Here is a 23,416-nt window from a genome sequence, read left to right as displayed (position 1 = left end):
AAGTAGGTTCCACTTACAGCTGTAATCCATGTCCTTGTTCCTTTTCCATTTAGGCTAATGAGCAGGAAAAAAAAGGGTTTCATTCATCATCATAATCTTCCTGCTACTAGGAATAGAGGAAGAAGACTTGTTTCTGGACACTTTTGAAAACACAGATTGAAGAAAAATCTTTGTCCAAAAGCATGTTGAAGTCACATTGCATAGTAAATTCAGATACAGTTCAGCTAAATTGTAAGACTCTAGGTACAAAATTAATACATCAGCATTCATTTGTAATTTGTGGCTTTACACATAGAATTGAATGAATAATCCTTTAACAGAGGAAAACTGAAGGGATAAAGCAGAGGTCTCATGTTTATTTCCTCACTTTAATGACGAAACCGAGAAAAGGGGTAGAAATGTCACTGACAGTTTCATGTGATGGATTGGTCTATATGACTGAACATTAGGAACAAGCAAGCCTCAATATCTGCAGGAAGACTGCCTAGCGTGTAAACATTAGATAGAATTGAAAGCGGCAGTTTCCACGGGCCCCCCACCAAGAGAATGCACAGGGGGTGTGTGTGCTTTATTGCTTGACACTCATGCATAAAGACAGCACAGCTTCTGCAATCTAAGTGAATCTCCTTAGGTTTAATGTTCCATTGAAATTTTGCTGAAATATAAAACATATTTCAAAGGAACAAAACATTTTCTCAAACAGAGACCATTTTACTGTCATGGTAGATTTTTCTCTTTTATGGAAGCTAATTCCTGAAATAGACATATATTGGAAAAGCCAAACTGCCAGGGTCACTGCTGGCACCACAAAAATGTTCAAAGTAGCATTTTAACATCAAAGAATGCCTGTAATTGAAGCAATCATTCAAAGCCTGCCAACAATGCTGCAATAGCTGTACCCGTGCAGCACCCCAAACCCCTTGCAGACTGTGGTGGAATCAGATTTCACTGATCCTTGGTTTGGTTTTTTACTTCTACCTTGGACCATTTAATTTATGATATGTATCCTGAATCAACTGTATTGGCATAACTAAGCAGTGTCAAAGGGCTGCACAGGGGTAAGAATAATTGGCTGAAGGTGGTGACATTCTGAGTTTCTTAAACCAGATTTGCTGAGAGGCAATTTTTCATGAAACTGTAGATGAGGCATAAAAGAACAGACAATCAGGCTCATATTTGTTTGAAGAACAGTAGGAAGGTTTTTCCTTCAGTTCTTTTGGCTATAGTCTACTTTAAAAAGAACACTGACTAAAATTTCTTTCTTCATTAAAAGGTGGTTTTTATCCATGTATTAGTTAGCCTTAGTGCACAATTAGTATCAGAAAAACAGTGCAGTTGTGAACACAGAGCACAGAGACTGAAAAACAAAAGGTATGTGCAATCTAACAACACTCACAGCATCTGCCTTGTATAAAACTCACAGGGGGAAATGCACATTTAAAAAACAATTTGGTTTAAAAATTGAAATAAGACGCATCAGACAAATTTTTGAGAAACAGCAAGGGATAAAAAATAGATCTATACAAAGAAAATGCTGGGCAAAATTAAGGCAAACATAAAAATGAATTCCCATTAACAACTGTCAGTGAGTTAACTTCTAGTCATATTTCATGTTTTAAGAGAATGGCATACCTATTTCAGTATCAAGCTCAAAATATCATCTAAATGACCATCCTGTGATAATACTTTCTTACTGTGATAATTATCCTGTGATAATACTTTCAGCACTTTTCCCTCAGCATGTATGAAAACAGCGTCATAAGAGGTCCATAAAAGGAGGACAAATGTGAATTTTGTAAGCATTGTATTGTTGTTTTTTTTTTCACGATCCTTCAGCTCTATAGCTAGGTACTCGGTTCATATTTCGGGCCAACTGTCGTTAGCATTTGTTGCTGTGAAGGGGTTCTTTTCTTCTCTTTCAGTTTTTATTTCAAAAACTTCCTTTGTGAGTCTTTAAAAAGTTAAGAGGTCTCTTGCAGCTGCTGAGTATCATCTGTTATCATTGGGCTGCTTCCACCACTCTCACCTATTTATGAGGCAACCTTGCCTCTTTCTGTGAGTCTCACTCCAGAATAGCTTTGGGTTAAAAAGTCCTATGGGTGACAGATGTAGAACCTGCACGCCAGCTCTCTTGGTTGTTTATGAAACAAAGGCTGAATTTCAGCCTGTTCACACTTAGGTGCTAAGACAAACAGGTTCTCCCTCTGGAGGTTTTCAAAGACAGCTGCTGTTCTCCATTCATTATGTAGGAACCCTTGTTATTTACCATTGGAGAACAAAGCGTAAAACTTAGTCCAACTTTTGCCTTTATGCCACTCAAACTGGAACCCAGACAAAATATGGTTTTCTTTTACAAGGAGATGGAAATTTTCCTTTAAAACAAAAATTCGCCATGGAAACTGACTGAGAAGATTTGTACTCTGTTTTGTTTGGGGGTTTTGGTTTGGAGTGGGTTTTTTTCCTTATTTTCTCCTTTTAATTTTATTTCATGCAAATTTTCGCAGTACATACTATGAAATATAGTGCATATGAATCTATGTTTTCAGTACTAAATAGTACTTTAGTGTATTCTACTAAAATTTTGGAAGAAACTGTTTTAAATTAACATCTTATTTGAGTATTTGCTCTTGTCTTAGTTTGTTTATAAGTTTATATGATCTATTTTTTTTCAAAAAAATTTTAGATAAATCAATTTTTTAAATTAAGAACATGAACCCACCTTTGCATGTCATTACTGTAAAGACACAAGCAGACAGAATAGTTTTGGGCTAATACATAAACCACATCCATTTTCAACAAATTCCTTCAGTTGATGAAAGAAGCGGCTAAAACAGCAACACTGATACAAATTAAGGCCTCTTTCCAGAGATGTTCTAGAAGCAGATCTGTGACCAAATAACTCTTAAGCAGACCACCAAGAGTGGAAACAACACGTAAGCTTAGTTTTTTAGACCATTTTGCCTCCAGCAAAGGGGTACAGATACTGACAGGAGATAAATGCCTCTCCTGGAGCATGGGAAAATTGGTCAGCTGAAGAAGATTCCAGCTGCAGACCTCCGTACTAACAAAGATGATACTCCTCCTGGTGATATGTGAATATTATGAGAATTAGTTACAGATCCCTTTCCTGCTATGTTTACAACTGACTGTGCTTCTGCAAGGAACATTGCCAGAGTAATACAAATAGGTCTGCACACTGCTGGGATTAGTTTCAATAAACTGTTTTGCTTGTGCATCCAACCATGAATCATTTATGACATGAAAGTATAAAGTAACCAACATACTCTCACAATAAAATGGGGCAGTGAAGGAATTTGTTATAAGTATTTTTCTTATGATGGGGAATACTTTACTGAATCCCTTAAGTTCTCTTCTCATGCTTTGAAAAGGGATACTATAAAACAAAAAAGTGCCTCAAGTAATTAAGGTGAAAAGGAATATACCAATGGCTGTATTTTAATTGCCTTTGAAATTTTCATTTGAAAAAAAGGAGGTAGGAGTAGATAACAGAACAGTTACTAAAAGATTATTGCAAAAGGAAGCAAAGTCTGACATCGGTGTTCCTATTGTTTAATATCATATCCCTTGAAAATTCCTATTGTTCTTATCGACATTACTTGTAAAATATGTTGTTCCTATTATGATGCAAGTCACGGTGGCAGAGTGTCTTAAAATGGATATGGCCTTGTAATATGTAAAAAAGTTAGAAACTGGTTTTATAGACAGCTGAAAAATGATTAGGTAAGGCAGAACTCTACTAAATGATGTATGTTTTGTTTCTCTCATTCAGTTTTTATCTAGTTTGATATATTCAGCCTGCAGCTGTAACATGACAATACCATGAAACACACACTTCATTCTTACGGATATGTTGAGATACCCAGGGAAATGCTTGTTGCAGATTTGTTTATTGGTTTTCTTCCATTACAGCTAATAAAAAGCTAACCATCAATATGGTTTCTGTAATATTGCCAAAAGTTGTCTCTGAATGGGGTTAATTTAATCACAAATACTCAGTATTCACAGTAAGGACACCATCATTCATAGACTTTGCTAAAGTAATTGAGTTCATAAAGAGAATAGGACACGAGTTGAAATCCCTAATGCCAAAGCTTGAATGGACCACTCAACCATAATTTTCATGAACAAACATATCACACACTTTCAGCACTTCAGGTGTTTTATTTTCTGAATTCCTATAGGTTCTCTCCCAGTTTCTCTTTGAAAGGATGTTGGTGTGACCTGGTCCTCACTGTCACAGCTGTCTGAGCTCTGCCAGTAAGTGACAGACAGTTCACATAGCTAGTAAATGAGCTTCACTTCTAAATGATATTGTTTTCCTTTCCAAAAGTGTATTCCATACAAGGTCGGTAGAAAAACTTTGGAGGTTCACAGTTCATTAGGGAAATCAGCTGAAGGGCTTGCTGCAGCTGGAGTTTATTTTGAATCATGCTGGCATCTGTAAAGCATGACATCAAAAAATTATTGTCAACAATGTTCTGTGCCTGCTGTGGTCACCTTCCAGGGAATTGATCCAAATGACGGGCCTGCAACTCAGGAATCTGAATTCAAAGCTGTGCTCCCAGGAAAATGTGGTGACAGAAAAGGTAGGACCTGATTTCCAACTGGTATAAAATGTATAACATGCAGACTTTAGGATCTCAAGCTAGTTTGACATCAGTAGAAGTAAACCAATTGACTTTCTTTGTACAATGCCATGCAATGTATATCAGTATATTAAATGTTTAAAGTTGTTTCATGCGGGCACCAGTAGTACAGCTAGGGGCAGTATGAGCAGGATCAAGAAGTGTCCGAGTCCTGGGAGCAGTGGTAAGGTACTCTGGACCAGAGATAGCCCTTCATCGGTCCTTCTGATCAAAGGGAAGGTGTTTGGAAGGGCCAACTGAACCTGGTGAATCAACAAGTGGTTACAGGCTTGGTGCCACAGCCAGGGGTTTGGCTACTAAGACCATGGCACTCACTGTGAGAAACCTGATCTAGTAGAGGCCGATGGACTCTTTCTGTCAGAGAAGGGGATGAGCATTTTCTTGCTGAGTTGGTGAGGAGGGCTTTAAACAAGTTTCTAGGAGAAGGAAACTTCAACCCATCCTACTCCTACCAGTGTAATGCCCATGCCAACAAGAGATAATCAGAGTTTGTAAAGGGATCACAGGTAAGCAGGAAAGCATCTGAAGAGTGGCACAAAGCAATTCCAGCCACTCCAGCTCAGCTTCATCTGCAGGCCAACATAAATGTTTCTCAGCAAACACACAAAGCATGGAGAGTAAACAATAGAAGCTGTAGACACACACAGCCCAACAGGGCTCTGACATTACTGACTGTGGCTATACACACATGGGAGAATGGCTCCTGTAACTGGAGCATTGGAATGGAGGGATACAGACTCTTTAGGAAGGACAGGCAAGGAAGGTGAGGAGGGAGTATCATCCTTTACGTTAATAACCATCTGGAATGCATGGAGCTCTGCCTGGGGACAGATGAGGAGCTGACCAAGATGAAAATTAAGGAAAAGGCAGGAACAGATGATATTAGCAAGGATCTGCTGCAGACCACTTGACCAAGCCTATGAGCGAAAAGTTGTTTCTAAGATTTTACATCTCGTTATCCTGCTCAGATTTGTTAGTAATAAACTCAGTATCTGCAAGCTGAGTCTGTTTTGCCTGTGACAGCAGTCAATGAGTGATGTCTGCCAGTCCTTATATCAACCCATCAATCCTTTGTTATCTTTTCTCTCCCTTGCCAACCTGTGGATGGGAGAGATAGTGCAGCTTTGGTGAGTGTCTGGCCTCAGCCGGGGTCAACCCACTTCATAAAACCAAAGCTCTGAAAGAAATAAATCTGTCCAAGGTTAGCAAGGGAATCAAGAAAGGCTTTTATAAGTAAGTTGGTGATAAAAAGAAGGCTGGGGGAAATGTGAGTCCTCTTTGGAAGGTTCCTGGCTACCTGGAACATGGAGAAGGCTGAGGTACGCAATGATTTTTTTGTCAACAAGATTGTCACATCCTGGGTGAATCTAAAACAACATGGCCAGCGGGTCTAGGTAGGTGATTCTGCCCCTCTCCTCTGCCCTTTTGAGACCCCACCTCCAGGACTGTATCCAGCTCTGGACAACATGACAAGGATATGGACATGTCAGAGCAAGCCCAGAGGAGGCCACAAAGATGATCAGAGAAGTGGAGCACCTCTCTTATGAAGAGAGAGAGGCTGAGTGAGTTGGTGTTATTCAGCCTGGGTAAGAGAAGTCTCCAGGGAAACCTTAGAGCAGCCTTGCAGTACCTAAAAGAGACCTCCAAGAAAGCTGAAGATAGACTTCTTAAAGAACATGTAGCGACAGAACAAGCGGTAATGGCTTTAAAGTGAAAGAAGAAAGATTTAAATTAAGTGTTAGGAAGAAGTCCTCACTGTGAGGGTGGAGACACAGTGAAGCAGGTTGCCCAGAGATATTGTGGCTGCCCCATTCCTGGGAATGTTCAAGGCCAGACTGGATGGGGCTTTCAGCAACCTGGCATGGTGGAAGGTGTTCCTGCCCATGTCAGAGGAATTGGAACAAGATTATCTTTAAGGTCCCTTCAAACCCAAACCATTCCATGATTCTTTGATGCATTTATTCCATGATTCATGTCCAAGTGTACTCTACTGTTTTCTGCCCACACTATCATCAGCAAGTTTCATTTTTTATTCTGCTACCACAGAAATCCACCATGTGTTGCAAAGAAAATTTATTCTTCAAATTTTAACATTCTTAAGTGCCACATTAAGGTCATTCCTGGGTCAAAATCCTTGGGTGAAAGAACTGTGTGGGCTAAATACAATCACAAGTAAATCCCATATTCTCTTCTAAATTTCTATATCATAGACCTATTTGAGACTCTCATTTACTATCCCACAGATACAACTCCCTCTCCTGCTCTGTTCAACTAAGAAACTCTTTTCCCAGAGCTATGCTTTCAAATTTGCCCTTTTAAAATTTTTTGTTTAGACAGCTGCCTGTCATTTCTTTTCACATTCCCTGTTGTTGCTGTTATTTGTTTGCTGTGGCACTTGATTCCCTCAGTCAGAACAGCTGCTCTCTGTAAAGATATTAATTAATTAACCTGCATGATTCAATGACAACTTGACTGCCTGTTCTCTTAAGTTTGTCTTTCCTTGCTTGGATCTTGTTTGCCATGTTGATCTGAGACTGTGCCATGGCAAGAAGCAGAGCAGCATTCCTGTGGAGAGGAAAAGGCACTTCCTTTGACCTTCACAGCTGGTCACTAAGGACATATTCCTGGTTTCCCTGTGGGTCTTTATTTCCTATTGATAGTCATTTCTAGGTAAAATTTCCTTGACACCTGGCTCAAAAACATTTCCCTTTTTCTTGGGTGTTTGCCCAGCTCCAAGTCAGAATATAACACGCAGGTGCACCAAGTCTTCTTGCCTGCAGCTGTATGCCTTAATCTCCAGCAAGAGAGAACTTTAACATGTCAGAAACATGTATCATTCTCCAAACAGCTGCCAGTCTGGATATTTAGGGAGACCAGAGTCCCAGTGTGCACTAGTCTGCTTGTCAAAGCAGACATCTGTGCCGAGCCGTGGTACCTATCCACAAGCTGACTGCTGCTGTGTGACAGGGTTCAAACTGTGAAGTCAGAGTCTCAGTGATATGAAGATTTTGTGGGAAAGAAGAGTACAGCCCTCACAGACATTTTCTCTTCCTGGCTTATCAAATTCAGTCTTTTGTCTTCTACCTGAATGTATTTGCCTGTGCACTGAGTGAACTAGCCAACCTCCATCAACATGGCTGGGGAAAATATTTTGTGTTTTTGGAATGCATAAAATGCACTGCAACTGGTGGAAAAGATAGAGAGCAGTCATGTTTGTGAAGCAGACCTCCAGCATCTACCAATGCTCATAGTTTTTCTTCATGTATCAGGGATGGATGATAGTCCCAAATTAACACTTTTTGAGCTGGTGATTAGAAATTATGCTTAGCTGGGAACACCACATAGTAGCTAATACAGTAGAGTAACCAGCAGAAGAGTTACAACTCTATAATGGCAGTCTCTTGGGTCGGTACATGGTCTTTGCCTTGATACACGCAGAAAGCAGTTTTATTCCTACGCCCAAGCCGGTGGATACTGCTATTGATTGCTCAGTATCCACTCAAGCCAGTCAGCCTTTAGAAGTCCTAAGCAGTTGTCCTCCAGGAAACTTTCATCTAGCCTATATGTGATCTGAAATAGGATTCTACATGGGTCTAGAGCTTACTACACAGATCCCAGCCGTCCCTCCATCTTCCACGTTAAATAATTTTCTTTTGGTATTGTCTGGCTGTTAGACAATATAAAACAATGCTACAGATCACCATACATGTTTGGTACATTTTTCTGTTTACTGTCTTTTAGTTTCCTTCTCATTTTATTTACCATGCTTAACCTCTTATATGCATTTCTCTCCTGTCTCTTTTTTTAGGCATCTTGTCAGTGTATTTATGCAGATTTTTCAAACTGGGTGCTCTGAAAAAGAGAAGAAGCCCAGTAATCTGCTGAACCAACTCTACAAAGAAAAATATCTGTCTTCCTTTTCCATATACTCCATGCTGTTTCCTGACTAAAACTAAAGCTTAACCTGTCAAGCTCACTTTAATCCTTAAAAAATGCAACTGCAGCAATGATCTTTGTAGAAATAAACAGAGATAAGCCTACTCTGAGGAAGTGAGGGGATTAGTTGAGTATCTCTGAATGGCTAAACCCCTTACAGTCATTCTTTGCAGTGTATCCATCATGTGTTTATTATCCTACTCTGTGCCAAGAAAAAGAGTGTCAAAATAAATATGGGCAAGCCATATTCCTCAATCAGCCTTCTTTTTCACTGAATACATATGACTGGCTGTATAGCAGAGCTCCTGCAGAACTGCATGACACCCAGGGCGTTTACTTACCCAGAGTGGAAGTTCATACAGTTGCTGAAAATCATAAATACCAGGCTCAGATACAGATTGTTACAGTTTGCTCCACTTCACGAGAATAACCTCCATGAATTATTTTGACCAACACCATTTTAAGCTAGCACTGCTAAATCATTTGTGCTTTGAAAGTCTAGCAAATAATTCATTCATCTCTCAGCAGGTATTCAGAAAAGATATTTTCTTGGCATGCTAAGCAGTATACTATCATCAGACCTATGACTGTCCTCTCACTGAAAAGGAGAAATGAGCAGATATTGGTGAATGGACTGTGAAATCTTGTTTCAGGTTGTTAAAGGTCATTTTAATGTATAGATAAACAACCAGATGATAACCTTCTCTCAGAGAAACACGTTATTGATCACATTATTTATTTTCAATACTTTCTTCAATGGCTTTCAATATTTTCTTTCAATTACTTTCTTCAATGAATAAAGCCTGACAGTCTTCTTGCAAATTGTGTTTGAAATGAAGATTAACAGTTTTACTAACATGACTTTTTCCCCATTATTTAAGACAAATTGACGTTCTGGAATTAAAACATATCAAGACAGAATGTAGACAGGTATGACTATAGCAGTAAGTGAAATTCTCTTAAAGAAAAATGCATCAGAGCCAAACTGAGAGTTTAACATCTTGTATTTTAAACACATTAGACAGGATTTTGGAGAAATCATGGACCCAAAAAAGATATCTGCCTTTTAGTGGGCCCAGTGCAAACCAATTTGGTAAAATGTTCTTAGCAATCAGTAAAATAAAGCTTTGGATAGCCTTATTGTGGATATTGTGGAGAAAAATAGACATCTCAAACTGAGTTTTTTTAACGAGTGAGAGTATATGACTTGGATGACTGCAATATAAGAAGCTAAAATTTGTCAGTCCAGAAGGTCGTTCTCAGTGTTCCTTCTGATTGTTAGACATAGGATTTCACTCCTCTCCAAAGCAGTAGAAATATGGTTTGCTTGGGACTTGGTCTTTTTCTATTTTTTTTTTCCTAAATATGATGCAATTTTTTCAGCCTGATGGGCTATCTGGGCGATCACATATGTGATACAAGATTTTGACCAATTAAGACAACTTGATGAAAATTATGTTGTATTTTGGAAAAAAATTGTGAGTTTAGGTTAGACCCTTGGGGAATTTTAGAGCTGAAAGTAAATATTTACTTAAAAATTTGATATCCAAGAAGCAGAAGTAGTGTATATAATAAAAAAAGGCACTTTGTTCACAAAAACTGAAGAGTTGGGTGAAGTTTCTTAGATTTCATGACTTGCAGAACTGGTCTAAGATATGTTTTCAGACAAATACACCCTTATTTCCCAAGGGAAAATGTGTCATGTACAGCTGAATACATTCAGAGAGCAAGGAACTACTCTGCTGAGCAGTTATAGCACTGGGAGCAGTCAGGGAGTGAAAGGAAGAGCCTTGGGTGCTGTAGATTTTCATAGCCAATAAATCTTCATGGTCACGGAGGAGAAGATTGAGAACATTATGTTTTCATTTAAATATCACATAGTAGAGATTAGATAGTGAAGATTAGGTGGGATCTAAATGCCTTGGTCATCCTGTGAGTTTTAGTCCATAGCATAAGGAAATGTAAAGCATTGTTATAAACTTACGCATAGTCACATATTTATTCTCTTATAAGGCAGTTTATACTGCAAGAGGCTAAAATGTGAGAAGCTGTCATAAAAGCTTGACATAGTTATAACCAACTTATAAGCAGTTTGTTTATCTGCTCATCCCTTTTTCTTTGTGACACATTTACCCATGTATGAAGCAGATATACCAACCTGCTTTACAATGAAGAATATTTGAAGTAGTAATTGGATACAGGCACACACATGGAGAGAAAAAAAAAAAAAAGAGAAAGCAAGAAAATATCATCCCAAAGTGATATGTGTTTGAAAATAGTTAATGGGAATATTCAAAGAACCTGAATCATTTGAAGTGCCAGTGACAGCTTTACTTTTAATCACAAGGACATTCTGGTGTTGTTTCTACAAACCTCTGCTTTGATATTTTCTTACCTCACTTCTTTATATTCCTGATTATCCTACTTCCATTGTCTGTCTCTATACTGTGAGCTCTGCAGAGCAGAGCATCTCACTGTGTTTGTTTAGTAATGAGGATACCAATCTCAGATGAAGCCTGTAGTCACTGCTGGAAGACAGCTATAATGATTTCACAATCACTTCAGAAACAAATGTAATAGAAACAGTTCAAGATTTTTACTTCTTTGCAGAAGTCAATATACCACTGTGGCACAATATCCTTTCCTTCCACACTCGGTTCCCATACTCCTCCAGTGCAATGTAATTCTTCTCCCCTGTTGTGCCAGGGGAGGTTGTTTACTGGCATTAACTTCATCTATGTGAATAACATCTTTAACACCAGTTAAAACTCACAGCCATGTCTGAGAAAAGAATTTTTGTGCAGTGGCCAGCTGGTTGCTTCTACAAGACATATGTTTAAAGCTTCCCAGAACTACAAAACTGCCCTTCCTAGGCACATTAACCCTATTTTTAACATAAACTGATCTTTGTAATCATAACGTGATCTTTAACACAACATGAAACAACACTGCTCCACTGCTGATCATTTGAGATGCAGAACAATGAAACATGGTTCATTTCTGTCTTTCACATGGCAAACAAGAGGGTTGAGATATGGTTTCCCATGTCAAAAATATTTTCTTTAATATTATAATTTGGATTTAAGGGAATACTTAAATGGACTATCCAGTTTACCTTTTTACATTGTATCAGTTATTAAATTGACAATTAAATTACTGGATCAGGAGTCAGATGTGTATTTAGTGCTGGGTTTGCCTCAGTGATTTAACTTCCCTGACCCAGGAACAAGGACTGTGAGACTGTATGTTTCCTTTTGTATTTGGGATATAAAGAGTGTAAATAGGGAGTATAGGAACAGACTAATACTTCATAAGAGTATTTCTCTGAATAAATTCAAGTACTACTACAATATCAAGGGTAATACAACAGTCTGGTTAAAACCAGAACTTTGGGGCTCAAGCAATATAATAATAATATAAGGGTCAAGAGATAGGATGATTTATTAACAACCTAGTATAACTGTTGGCAAAACTGTTTGAGGAACTTGAAAGTATTTAATATTAGGTTGTGACTAAAGCTTTGATTACCTCAGGACTGATATCTAGTCTGAGAACCTAAAATATTAGGTCCTTTTTATCACTGTATGCTTGCCTGCTTTGTTTTTTGAATAACTCTGGAAAATCACTTGCATAAAAGACTGACAGAAAGTAGGTGTACAGTCAGGTTGATGGGCTGACAGTTCTAGAAAAATTGGAGGTTTTGTGACTCCTTTGAATAGTGATCTTTTTTTTTAATATGAAAAACAACATCATTACCCCAATAAAATAAAACTGAGAATGTCTCAGTGTAAGGAGAAGCAGCTGACATGGATTGCAAATTTTGGAAAACCAAATTGTCCTCCTGAAACATAGAATAGATATTTATGGGAGGAAAGAATAATGAGCTGAAAGCCTTCAGACTGAAATAGGCTTAAAATAACTGCTCTTTGATTTCCTAGGAAATTTCCGAAGCCACTGGGATAAGGCAGCATTCTCACCGGTCACTTTCAGAGCCTTTCACCAAATATGCCCATCAGCTGTGGCCTGAGCCTTCTGCCTGTTCAGGCCCTGCTGAAATGCCTAATGCTCCTCACAGACTGCTCTCAACAGCGCTGGGAGCGCCTTGGTGCTTGGCAGAATCACTTACCCTGCAAGAATGTACAAACCCAACAAAAAAACCAAGGCTGGAGAGGTGAGACCTGGAACAGATCAAGTGAATAGGACTTCCACCCATGGTCCTTAACTTCTAGGGTGAGTAATGAACCTTTTAATTTAAGTCAACTTAATTAAAATAATACCAGGATAGAGAACAATAAGCAAACACCAAAAAGCACATTTTTAATTATATTAGTGCACTGAGGTCCTTGAAACAAGCTGAGTAAGAACTTCACATATTTTTTCCTTGGTTTAGATGTGACTAAAGAGGTTATTGGCCCCCACAGCTGCTGGTTGCTGGTCACTTCCCCTTGCAGACCTTGCTACCCTTTCCAGTCTGCTAGCTCAGTAATTAACAGGAAATTAAAACTACTCAGCAAATTTAAATGCTAAATTCTGGATTATATTGGCTTCCTTTTAATTTTTCTTTTTTTTTTCTCCCTTCACTTTTTTAACTGAAACAGAGTAGAAAGCGACTAATCATGCAGACTGGTGCTGTAGAAACCTCCAATAAGAAGCAGGAGCAAGTAGAAGTTGCTTTTCAAGCTGATATCACTAAATCCAGAAGACAATTTGTGAGAAAGCTGTTCCTTGTCTCAGTGGCAAGCATTAATTTTAAGGTTAGATTTTTCTAACCCATATTCCCATAGAAGTAATATTTTTGCAACAGGAAGTGATAGGAGAAAGATTTGGTAGTAGTCTTCAAGATACCAAAAACGTGGATGTGTCTTGTAGACACTGGAAGGAAGAAGCAGAGCAGGTGTGTGTGTGTCAAAGATTTGAGTGTGAATCAGTTTTAACTGTGAGTTTCTTCAGAGCCATAACTAGGATTAATATGGGCATAGATAGTGCATGCAGTGGTAGGAAAATTGACTCAGCAGCCAATAAACACAAGGAGAAAAGAAGGCTCTGGGGAGACTTTCTAGCACCTTCCAGAACCTAAAGAGTGCCTATGAGAAAGAATAGAGAGGGAATTTTGAGAAGGGCATGTAGTGATTGCATAAGAGCTAGTGGCTTTAAACCAAAAGAGAGTAGATTTAGATTAAAGAAAAAAAAAGTCTTCACTATGAGACTGTGAGGCTGCCCCGAGAATCTGTGGATTCCCCATCCCTGGAAGTGTGCATGGCCTGGGCGGATGAGGCTTTGAGCAGCCCAGTCATGAAAGATGCCTGTCTCAGACCAAATCACTGATCCTGAGAAGCACTCTGATCTGCCAGAGACTACTTTTCCTGTGTGTCTGAAAAGTATGAGTTAAAATTTGTTTTAGAAGGAATTCAGAAAAAAAAAATCTTAATGCAACTACTTGGCAACCTTGCCATTGAAAAAAAATTTCGAACAGGACCTGTTTACGTATTCTGTCAGTCTTATTCATACTCAAGAGCAATGCCCTCTTCCAACACTGAGAAGTGACTTGTATCAGTAGTGCTAATAATATCACTGGAAGCTGCGTGATAAGAAATATCTTTCTGATATTAGTCAAACTCCACAATCTGGCTTTCTGAGGTGGATTCAGAAGATGGTTAGTATGGGAGCAGGGTGAATCTTCTGAAAAGTTAAAGAACCAGAATCTGTACATTATACCTACATTTATTCTTGGATTTTTTAAATTTATTTTTTATAAAGCAAAGCAATAATTTTAGTTCAAGTCAATACAAGCACTAATATGACAAAATAGTTCAGTTAGACACATCTCAGTCAGCACTGTATTTAAGGAAATACCACAGTAATCACACAGTAAGCTGCAAATGTACTGATAGATTCATGGACAGAGACATGAACTAACACTGAATGGAAAAAGATGCCCTTGCATTAGCACAACTGTGCAAATTCATGATCCTGCTTCTCTATATTGAGAATTGCTTGAATTTAACATCTTTGACCATTAACAACAAACTTCTATGAATCATAAAATCATAGAAAGGTTTGGGTTGGCAGGGACCTTAAAGATCTCTTAATTCCAGCCTTCATAGTCTGGGCAGGGAAACCTTTCACTAGACCACATCACTCAAAGCACCATCCACCCTAACCTTGAAGACTTCCAGGGACAGACAGCTTTTTAGAAAACCCATGCCAGTGTCTCACCACCCTAATTCTTTCTAACTAATTTAAAGCTTCCTTCTTTCAGCTTAAAGCCATTATCCCTTGTCCTGTCACTATATGGCCTTGTCAAAAGTGCCTCTTCTGCTCTGTTGTAACCTTCTTTAGGTACTTGAAGGCTGCTCTAAGTTTTCCTTGGCACCTCTTCTCCAGATTGAACAGCCCCAACTCTGTCAGCCTGTCTTCATAGGAGAGGTCAGAGCTTCTGCCTCTGCTTTCAGCCCTCTGATCTTCTTTGTGTCCTTCTCTGGACTTGTTCGAGCAGTCCAGATCTCCCTGTCATGCTGGGGTGTCAGAGCTGAAGGTACTATTCCATGTGGGGCTTCATGGGAGTAAAGGGTGATTCCAAAGCATAAGTCTGACATTGTCATATTCTGTTAGAGGAGAATTGCAATTAAACAATCAGTGAAGGAAGTTCTAACTCGGGCAAAAATATCAATATTTACATATTTAAATCATTTAATCATAAGATTTTAAGGTTTAATCATAAGATCATATTTGTGCCTGGCACAGTGGAAGCTCTGTCCATAGAAGATGACTCCAAGGCATTACAGTAATACAGATATTAGAAATTAGCCATGGATGAGAAAGTACTAATGCAATGGGGTGGGTGAATTTCCTGCTGATGTCAAATGCAGTCATGCTGACTTTAATGGGAGCAAATGGAAAGACAGAGTGTGATTACAATATGATAGGATTTATAAATTCATTAGAAAGTACAAATACTCTTCCTTGTTTACATTTAGGTTTTCATTTTAATTGTACCCTAATATGTCTTCCTTGGGAAACAAATAGATGTGACAAATTATGCCAGCTAATTTGTTGTAATAGATGCAAAGAACTAGAAGCCTGCTGTGAGCCATCAAACACATTTGGAGGTCAAAGCCATACTGTTTAGTTCTTAGTTCTGGGAAAGAAATTATTCTGGTAATGTTACCTGGATACCAAACTGCACACAGACACTTGGCTTTGCTGTTAATGTGTGAAAAACACTTCTTCAGCAACCACCTGCTCACAAGCAATTGCAGTGGACTCACTCACTCTTCTTATGCAGGGAAACTGCTTCTCCTCCTGTTATAGCTGTTGGTAAAGTAAAGCCATATACATTGCTTCCAGGCTTAATTCCTTAAAAAATTATTTTATAAATGTCTCCTTCTCATCTCTTTTTTTTTTTTTTTTAATTTAAATTATTCTTTTTCTATGTCCATTGGAGCTTGCACTTTTCTCTTATCCGTTCCTTTTTTGAGATCCTAGCAGTGGACATTCTATCTTTGTGGACATAACAGGTTCCTCTGTATTAACGTTGTGCATTAAAAGTTAAACTCATTAGTGGTTATACAGAGAGATATATGATGGCCTCTAGTGGTTCTCTGTATGTGTGCAGATCTAATCTTCAATGCCCCTCTCATTTTTTGACTATGCATGCAGGAAGAAAAAAATTATTGATGTCCAGCTGTTGCCTTTTATGAACAAAAACCTTTTGGCAAGAGTAAAGAGAGCTGCACAATATGTCCAGAAGAGAGAAGGTGATCTCCTCCATCAAAATATAGCTGGAATGTTTCTAAGCACCACTCACAGTCAATATAATGCAATCACAAATCACCTGAAATGTCCCTTGTCCTTTGGACTGAGCACCAGAGATGAGATCATTCATTCTGAATGGAAGCATCCTTCCTGTATTTGACATCCAAACTCACAGCAACCTTGCACGCAGAATGGGTTCCCAACTCTGTTTCCAGATGAAGAACTGCAGGATGACTGACTGTTAGCCAGCAAATGCGTCAGTCTCATCTTTCTCCTGAGTCACTTCCAGGTCTGTACACAAGTCTGTGCCTGCAAATGCAGATGCGTGGAAGAATCTTGGCTCTCCTAGCCAAGACAGGATATTAGATGCCCACACAGAGTACATCAGTTGTTCTCACTGCAGTCCCTCGAACTGAATGTGCCTGCCTGTCAGCTCTGATTCCCACTCTAACAAATCTGCACCCCTCAGGACCCAACTTTGGCTGGCCAGAGTCAGAAGCTCCCTGATCTGAGTGGCCAAGGAATGAAAACATTAGGGGTAGCAGCATACTCCTCTGCACATTGCTGCAAACATTCAGGCCATATTCCCCTTAGGAACTCTTTCACAGGGGTCAGTACTCTTTGGAGGAGTGGGTTTGCTGACACAAGAGGAGAAACAGCATGTTCCATCTCATTTGAACTATGTTACTCTCTGAAGGATGTGTTGTTCTAGGCCAGGAAATGTTTTGATCTTAAAATGCAGCTATGCCATGTAGACAACTTTCTTCTTAAAAAAATGATGATATGGTATTCATTATTTATTTATCTAAATAAAATATATTTATGCCCGGTTAATCCTTTGAATAGGCAAAATAATGTTACACTACTTTACCCATGTGATTCTTCAAAGGCCTTTTGATCTACTAATGTTGGCACCTCTTTAGGTTATAAGTGCCATATTTTAGGGATTTTGATTACTTTAGTTCAAAAGAAATCTGCATTCCCAATAATTTGGCATCCTCTATTGTTAAAAATTATCCACAAGAGAAATAAAGAACCACAGCAACAAGAAAAAAATACATTAAAGTTACAAATCTTTAAAACTCAAAGCATTTCAGTTCCTTATTCTTGTGTTTTATTCTTCTTTTTTCTTTAAGTTGTTCATTTTTTTACTCTTTTTACAAATTCAAACTTTAGTTTTGAGACTTGTTAGATAGAAAGGCATAAGGAAAAGAGTTAAATCATTCCATAGATACATGAGTCAATGACAATCCTAAATTTCTACTTTCATATAGTTGTGATATGTTTAAGTATAGTCTTCAAATGTTTTTTATTTACACAGATGATCAAGTTATGTGCTTAAATATGTATCCAAATATCCAAGCATAGGGTGTTTAAGGACTGACAGATTGGAAGACAAATTCATAATGCCATAATTTCTTTCTCAAAGAAAGAAAGAGAATCTAGCAAAAAGTCATTTAAGACAAAATAATGATAGGTCTTGAATCTTGACATTGAAATTCTATCAACATAATTAATAAGCAAGAGGTAGATTGTTTGACTTTTGTCTTCCCAAAAATTGTGAGGGCAAAATATAAGATAATATGGCTGAGGGAAGTCAGACATGAAAAGATGACAGATGAAAGGCTGACAGCCCTCAGAAATTATCTAAACCCCTTCTTTCTACATCATAAAGCATTCTAAAGTAATTTGAATAACACTGAAAAATTGTCAAGAAAATGCATTTCCAGCTGACCTCTGTTAAGTTTGGTCTCAACATTCCCTAGTTATTTCCAAACAAAGTTTTCTGGTTGTAATTTTCTATGTGTGATCATTGCTTCTCATCCACCACACAAGGTCTGTGCCTATGTCTTTTTGTTTATTTGCATTTTTTGAAGGTGCAAATACATTTGCAAAAATAATTCAATTAAAAACAAAACAAAATATCCATACCAAAAAATCATACTATGAAAAGAATTTCTTTTAGCAAAGAATATCAGCATATGGATAATTTACATGTAGGACCTATTTAGCTACCCATAGCAGTGAACAATAGATATTTTATTCCATATACCAGTTGATGATGACGTTGAAACACTTTCACTTTTGTCTCTAGACTCCTCTCATTCCCTGTGGTACAGTGTATTACTTGTTTTGCTGACAACAAACACTCAAATATCTGACATTAGATCACTTTCAATTAAGTGTGTTAGAACCAAAGACTAAAGCTCCAGGGAAGAGACATTTCGACTTAATGCCAGTTAAGTATAGGCTATCCCTGTACTGCAAAACACAGGTGATTTGAAATGAGTCCTTTAGACTCTCTAGATAGCACAGATCAAAACTGTTGTATCGACATATTTACATCTGACTCTTTCTTTTGGATTTCCTTATTGTGACGCATGGTTTTACTTATTCTTTTCCAAGATCCACATTTAAAAGCAAAACTCTGAAGCTATCAGTTTCAAGCTTAAAAAACAATGTATCAGCAAAATCTTTTCAAAACTGCACCTAGCTGAAATGGCTTTTTTATTGCTATAAGCATAGAAAAGATGTCTAATAAAGATTAAAAGTGGCTAAATGAGCTGTATGTGGGGGAAGAATCACTTAAGCAACACTACAAATCATATCTATATTCTTAATATACTGAATGTCTTCTTATAGCATATTACTGCACAGACTATTTGAGGGAATTGTGTGCTTTTTTTGTCCTTTCTTGGTCACTATGCGCTCAGCTGAAGAGTTTTAGAGAACTGGACAAGACAGGAAGATGATGATACACAGCCTAAAAAATTGGCCTGATTCACAGTGCTGCTGAGAGCCTATTGAAGTAATTGGCTCCACAGCTACTTAGCACTGCTGAAAATAAACCATTTTCTCTTGTACTCACTAGAGTGAAATGAAGCATGACCCTAAACACCTGCCATCTACAGCTGGTTGGAAAGTTCAAGAAGCTTAAAAGGAAATGGGAAATAAGATTTTCGCTTTCTCTTCTATTTTCCTATAATTTTTATGTAGTTGCTTCCCTTTGCTTATGAATGGAAATCCTAATTTCAAATCCTTACCTAGGAGAATTTCTCTCACCCAGCACAAATCAAGATGCCAGCTTGCTTTAAAAACTATGTAGGTTCAAAACTATCAAGCCTGGGATGTTGTTGAAAGAAGAGGGTAAATATCTGTCTTATTATCAGGAAGCTCATACACGGCTGCTCTACTGGTAGCTATTCTTAGGATACCAGGAGAGTCTTTTTTCCTTCCATGCTGTAACTTTGCTACTGCTAACAAATGCTGCACTGAAAATCTTGTCCCTAATGAGGTCAGGAGTAAAACTGTTATTGATTCTTAGAGCCAAGGATTCAGTGTCTTTATGTATTTTCCCTCCATTTAGTGATAGACATGTTTGTGTTTAGAATGGCTAATTAAATAGTCATTGTAATATAACCTAGTAGTGCTCTTTGGATAACTTTCAAACTTTATATTTAAAGAACCACACTATGAAACTAAACTAAATCTATACTTAATTACTCTTCTGTAGACATATTAAGTTTTTGCCTTTTCAGAGGAAAATTGGCCACAATTTTTCCTTGAGGTAGAAGGCCCAGTGACATTCTGAGTAAAATGGATGCCAGTTGAGCCAATATTAATACAATTTGAATGCAATGCAGCAATAATTCAAAACCTTTGTGACAAACTACAGGAAAAATCTTCTTGTCGTCGCAGGTAATTTCAAAGGCAGAATTGCAGGATAGATTGTGAATTTTAAAAAAATCATTAAAATGAGAAGAAGTTTGCCTAACAAAGTAAAAACATTTCATTGAAGAATAAAGAGCAGTTCAGGTTTTGTGAAGAAACTACAAATTCATAAGTAGAACAGTGTCCTGGACATGCTCAGTTGGACATTGTGGTGGTGAAATAACTTATTTTGTGATTCCATCCACTGTTTTCCCATGTCCTCAGAATATCTTTCCACTATAATTCTGTTTGGGAATGTTTAACCTCCTCAGATGAGATGAAGTACAAAGGTGACTATTGGAACAACTGTAACAGATATTAGATGAGTTAGGGCAGTTGTCACAGTCCATAATTTGTAGGATCCCTTATTTTGAGGAAAGCTTATATAGGAATTAGTTCTAGATAGGGATACTTTTGTAGAGATGTGTGTATGTAGACTCCAACGAGTACACCAAATGCCTTAGCTTTTCTTCAATAAATATGATCAAACAATAACATGGAGTGACCTCACTCACTTTCAAGAAGATATGGTTGACCACTTGTGTTTGGTAGATGGAGATGCTCTAGGTAACTGCTCTGGTTTAATCCCAGCCAGCAGCAAAACCCCACATAACCAGCAGCACTATGCTGAAAATACAGTGGGACAGGGGAGAGAATCAGCAGGGAAAGTGGGAGAAAACTCAGATCAAGAGAAAGACAGTTTAAGAACTAAAGCAAATGTTACTCATCCAAGTAAATCAAACAAGGAGTTCATTTATCATTTCCCAGGGGCAGGCAGGTGTTCAGCCATGCCCAGGAGAGCAGGGTTTCATCACATTTAATGGTGAATTGGGAAGACAAATGCCATAACCCTGAATTCCCCCCACCCTCACCTACTTCTTCCCCCAGATTTCTATCTGCCCATGATCTCATACAGTACAGAATACGGACAATTTTCTATTCTCTTCTGGTGACAAGATTTTTTGGTGAGTCTGTACTTCATTTTGAGGCTGCATGTAATTTCCAATTTGCAACTCAGAGTGAATGAATGAGACCCAGGGAATACAGGAGACAGTCCTGAAGGTATACAGCAGAAGCTAAAGTAATTAAACCCTAATGAAACACTGAAAGCAGAATAAAATTATGCATTTCAGGGGTTTTTTTTGACAGAAATAAAAGCTCTGCTTTTTCAGGTTAATTTTTAAATAAAATATTTGAATGGCTATTGATTTGGAAAATCACACCAACAAATTAGTCAGGAGTTATTTCTGAGAAAAAAGCTCAAGTTTGACAAAAAAAAATGAAAGAAGTAAAATCATAGAATCATAGAATTATATGGTATGTTTAGTTGGAAGGGACCCATCAGGATCACCAGATTCAACTCCTGACACTACACAAGACCATTCAAAGAGTCACACCATGTAAGCATTGTCCAAACTCTGTCAGGCTTGGTGCTGTGACCACTTCCTTGGGAAGGTGGTTCCAATGCTCAACTATCCTTCGGGAGAAAAACCTTTTCCTAATACCCAAACTAAACCTCCCCTGACACAACTTCCTGCTGTTTCCTTGAGTCCATTCACTGAATGATCAAGTATCTGCCCTTCCACTTCCCCTCATGAGGATGTTGGAAATGGCAATGAGGTCTCCCCTCAGTCAATAATAGGAAAAGGCATTGAACAGTTATGCAAGTTTCCTTCCTTTATTAACTCTTGATTCTGCATGATGCACAAAGTATTTAATTATAAACTTTTTATTGGTGTTTCCTTTTTATCCTGTGACGTGACCATTTTTTCCTTGAATTTATGTCCCTTATAGCACTCCTGAATTATATTGTGAAAGGCAACATTAATGCTAATGTTACACAAATCTAATAAGCTTTTTTTTTAAATTATTTTCTTCATAGTACAATTCAATTTGATAAATATTGTCAAAATTAAAAATCATCGAAACTGCATTTAAACTTTGCATCTGATATTGCATTTGTGTATGAGAGTTTATGGCTTAACCATGAGCTGTCCCAGACCTTGCAACTCAGATAAGACTGTGATATGCAAAGGAAAACATCCTGCCTACCTAAATCAGTTGCTTGTACAGAGCATCTCCTTGCCACAGATAAACCGAGAGAAATGGACATTTCTAAGAGGGACAGGACCCATTCAAGGAGGTTCATTTATCTCTTCATTTATAACAAAAAGAAGACTAGAAAACTAACTCAGAATTGTTGCTGAAGTTTATAGATTTAAATTCTGCATAGCAGCAGTTAGGTAAGGTGACTGTTAATGAGAATTGCAGACTAGCAATCTTAAAGTTCTTAATGAAGATGAGGATGGAGAAGCCAGAGATTTTCAGTAGCTTTTCTCAAAGCACTGAAATCTTTTATGTGTTTTGAACATTCTGACCTAATTTATTTTATTAAAGGCTAAATTGCAACAGAAAAATGGTAACAAATTCTGACATATAAATATGATTTCTTTTAAGAAATAAGCAATGATAAAAAAATTCAGACATATTTACATTCAGTAATATATCTGGTCTTAAATGCCTGACTATTTCATAGGATTTGAGCAATCATAATTATTTTAACTTATTGCCATTTTATATTCCTTAGTTTTAGTGGAAAGTAATCATTAGGGAAAGGCTAAGACTTAACAAAATGCTGCATTAGGAATTCTGTGTCCTGAGAAGGATAATAATGTATGTATGTAATTTCAGAAGTCCTTTAAGAGACAGTATGAAATTCCATCTTCTAATACACATTTTGGTAATCTCCAAGAGTTCTTAGAGTTTGTTGTGGCTATTTCTTCTCTTGCTGTGAGACACTGGAATATTATTGGTTAATGATTCAAAACAATCAGCCATTTGCAGAAGTAGTAAGAAGCAGATCCTGCGAGGCGGGATAATGCTTTTTATCATGCCAAAATCCTTCCTTACACAATGGATTCAGGTGTGAAAACTCCCCATGGGGGAGGTATTGGGATGTTCATGTAGGCCTGAAGATATTCATCCCTTCCTATGAGGCATAACCTACCCAACCACTCTGACATGAGAGTGAATCGTGTTCTAGAAGGTGTAAAAGCCAGTGCAGAACTCCCCATTCCCAGGGAGGAACCTGTGCTTTCCCACCTAGGCTGAGCATGTATTAACCCACTGAACTTTGTATTTCATTGGCTACCATATCACCATTCCTAATGGATCAAGACTGCGGCAACCACTTCAACAAACATACATCAAAATTGCAACAGCCAAGTCTTGTGAAAAATTACAACACGTAAAAAGCTGTATTTAAATATTATGAAATAAATAATACGTTTTAAAATAAATAATTAATGTTTGTGCAATGTTTGTGGATTGTAAATCTTAGGGCAAGT

The sequence above is a fragment of the Zonotrichia albicollis genome, chromosome 2 (assembly GCF_047830755.1).
Source record: "Zonotrichia albicollis isolate bZonAlb1 chromosome 2, bZonAlb1.hap1, whole genome shotgun sequence".
Classification (NCBI taxonomy): Eukaryota; Metazoa; Chordata; class Aves; order Passeriformes; family Passerellidae; genus Zonotrichia; species Zonotrichia albicollis.
Note: the sequence above shows the minus strand (reverse complement) of the source record.